Source organism: Haemorhous mexicanus, chromosome 30 (assembly GCF_027477595.1).
Source record: "Haemorhous mexicanus isolate bHaeMex1 chromosome 30, bHaeMex1.pri, whole genome shotgun sequence".
NCBI classification, from domain to species: domain Eukaryota; kingdom Metazoa; phylum Chordata; class Aves; order Passeriformes; family Fringillidae; genus Haemorhous; species Haemorhous mexicanus.
In genome coordinates this window covers 2179544-2183238 of record NC_082370.1, presented here as the reverse complement: position 1 = coordinate 2183238, position 3695 = coordinate 2179544, and positions in this window count along the sequence as shown.

Here is a 3695-nt window from a genome sequence, read left to right as displayed (position 1 = left end):
TCAACAGCAGTTGGGAAACTTTCCATTATTTCCCAAACTATCCACAGAATTCCTGTTTTGAGGTGGTTTTTTTTTTTAATTTTTGGGTATTTTTGGGGGGATTTTTTGGTTTTTTGGGGTTTTTTGATTTGTTTTGGGATTTGTTGTTGTTGTTGTTGTTTTGGTTTGGGTTTTTTGTTTTTTTTTTTTTTTTTTTTTTGTCTTCCAAAGGCAGCTGCAGTTCCTATCCCAAAAAAATCCCATTCCTGGATTCTGGTGGTGTTTGGAAGCAGCCAAAGCTGCTCCTGGCTGGCTGAGGGGATGGGGGATGCTGCAAGGGCAGTCTGGTCCCTGCTCGATGAAAACATTGATCCACTGCTCCAGCTCTGCAGTGGGAGGGTTTATCCCTCACTCTCTGATGGGGAAAGGGGTCCCAAAAATCCCGAGGGATGGGGAAGGGCTGGTGAGATGAAGAGAAGAGAAGAGAAGAGAAGAGAAGAGAAGAGAAGAGAAGAGAAGAGAAGAGAAGAGAAGAGAGAGAGAGAAGAGAAGAGAAGAGAAAGAGAAGAGAAGAGAAGAGAAGAGAAGAGAAGAGAAGAGAAGAGAAGAGAAGAGAAGAGAAGAGAAGAGAAGAGAAGAGAAGAAGAGAAGAGAAGAGAAAAGAGAAAAGAGAAAGAGAAGAGAAGAGAAGAGAAGAGAAGAGAAGAGAAGAGAAGAGAAGAGAAGAGAAGAGAAGAGAAGAGAAGAGAAGAGAAGAGAAGAGAGAAGAGAAGAGAAGAGAAGAGAAGAGAAGAGAAGAGAAGAGAAGAGAAGAGAAGAGAAGAGAAGAGAAGAGAAGAGAAGAGAAGAGAGAAGAGAGAAGAATCCTCATTTTCCCCTGGCTCTCCATGGAACTGAGGCTGTATCTGTGGCTCTGCTGGGGTGGCAGGGAGCAGCTCCACGCTGCCTTCCCCTGCCAGCTGGCACCTCCAGCCTCTCCTCTTCCAGGCTGAGTTATTATTTGGAGTTCTTGTTGGTTTTTTTTTTTTGGGAATTACACCTGTCCCACTGGAAATTGTCCCTTTTCCCCTCAGACTGGCACAGCAGCCAGAGCGCCTTCACTGCACCCCAAAGCACTCCCAGCCTGGCTGCAGAGCTGGATTTACACCAGAGAACAGCAGATTTACCCCAGAGAACAGCAGATTTACACCAGAGGATATCAGATTTACACCAGAGGATATCATTGTCTCTCTCTGCCCTGCTGAGCTCTGCCCAGCAGGTCAGGTTGGGGCACAGGCCCTGCCCTTGGGCTGCTGTTGGCATTTATACCAAGAACTACCTGTGCTTTATTTACAATAATTTCCCAATCCCTGTCACCTGTGTTAGACAGTCTGTCTGTGCTCTAAACAATCCAGAAGTGTCACCATCCCAGCAGGAGATGGAGGAGAAGGAGAAGGAGAGAAGGAGAGGAGAAGGAGAAGGAGAAGAAGAAGGACAGAGACATGCCCAGATTCCTCCATCTTGCCTCTTGAACCCCCATTCTAAATCCCCCCAAATTCTACTTTTTCCCCCTGTGACAAATTCACTGTCATTCTACTCAAACTCTTGTGGCTTGTAACTCCTCACACAAAGTTGGGAATTGTTTCCTTGGCTAAAATCCAGGGCACAGGTGTGTTTGACTCTGTGCCAAGGTCTCTGAGCCCCTGCCAGGGTCTGGAGTCCTCTGGGGCAGCCAGAGCAATGTCCTGGGTTCCCACATCCTGGGAACGTGCCTTGAGCTGTTTGATTTTCCAGCATCACTCTCATTCCATGGCTATGACAATGGGAAGGTGCCAGCAGCTCACATCCCCAGCAGCAGACACAGAACTCCATGTTACAACTCACTTTAAACATTTTTTGAGCAATCACACAAAGCAGAAGCACACTGACAGTATTTATATCTGTATAGGATATATTCTATATTGACAGTAGTTCCATCCAACCACTATAAGCACAGGTACCTTTGGTTAAAAACAATTTTTGCTTATTTCAAATCCAATTCCTGCTTGTGAGCCTTCAAACACAATGCACAGAGCTCCAGTATTAAGCTTAGAACTCCCCTAATATCAACTAGATAAACTTTTCTGCAGCTTAGGGAGTTATTCTGGACAAACATTAATACACAGATCATGGTTCTATTTGTCCTTTTCCACTTTTTCCATAATTTTTCTGCTGACCAATCCCATGGCTGCTGCTCAGCTCCAGTCACAGCTCTGCTGTCTCTGAGCAGAACTTTCCCCAAACCCTCTGATTTTATGGATTCCCACACCCAGTGCCTGGCTCTGGGACACGGCATCAGCTGCTGGAGTGTTGGTGGGTTCCACGCTGGAATCCCCAGACCTGCACGGGGAGCAGCCAGAGCAGAAGCTCTGGGATTTCTGATTCCTGCCCCATCCCTGCTGTCAGAGGTGGGTTTGGGGCTTTTCCAGCAGGATTTGCACTCCCAGCCTCGCTCCCCTTGGTCTGCAGAATTCCAGCCGTGGCCAGGCCCTCCCTGCTCCATCCCCCAGCACACAGAGCGCCCCGGGAGTCCCTCACAGACATTTTCCCTGCTGGTGGATCCTAAAGGAACACGACAGAGGAGCTGCTCCAATGCTGCCTGGAGAGTCGTCGTAAATTAAAAATTTAAAAAGTGTTCAGCAGCTCCAGGAAGAGTTCAAGCCCATCTGCTGCTGTAAATTACCTTTTGTTCCTTTATCCTAATGGAACCATATGCCAGAGGCTGGGAGCTGACAGCTGAGGGCTCCTGGCTGCCACAATTAACACCGGGCTGTAATCACCTCCTCACACGCTCTGCGCTCGCGGGCAGGGCTGGGGCAGAGCCCTCGCGGAGATCCCGAGGTGTGAGCAGGGAAATCTGCAGCGCCTGCAGCTCCTGCATCTCCTGCACTCCTTCCCCTGCAGCTCCTGCCCTTCTTCTCCCTGCATCTCCTGCACTCCTTCCCTGCAGCTCCTGCATCTCCTGCACTCCTTCCCTGCAGCTCCTGCAGCTCCTGCACTCCTTCCCTGCAGCTCCTGCAGCTCCTGCACTCCTTCCCTGCAGCTCCTGCAACTCCTGCACTCCTTCCCCTGCAGCTACTGCATCTCCTGCATCTCCTGCACTCCTTCCCTGCAGCTCCTGCAACTCCTGCACTCCTTCCCCTGCAGCTACTGCATCTCCTGCATCTCCTGCACTCCTTCCCTGCAGCTCCTGCCCTTCTTCCCTGCATCTCCTGCACTCCTTCCCTGCATCTCCTGCATCTCCTGCACTCCTTCCGCTGCAGCTCCTGCCCTTCTTCCCTGCATTTCCTGCACTCCTTCCCTGCATCTCCAGCATCTCCTGCATCTCCTGCACTCCTTCCCTGCATCTCCTGCATCTCTGCACTCCTTCCCCTGCAGCTCCTGCCCTTCTTCCCTGCATTTCCTGCACTCCTTCCCTGCATCTCCCAGCATCTCCTGCATCTCCTGCACTCCTTCCCTGCATCTCCTGCATCTCCTGCAGCTCCTGCACTCCTTCCCTCCAGCTCCTGCACTCCTTCCCTCCAGCTCCTGCATCTCCTGCATTCCTTCCCTGCATTCTCCTGCACTCCTTCCCTGCATCTCCAGCATCTCCTGCAACTCCTGCACTCCTTCCTGCATCTCCTGCAACTCCTGCACTCCTTCCCTGCAGCTCCTGCAGCTCCTGCACTCCTTCCCTGCAGCTCCTGCAACTCTGCACT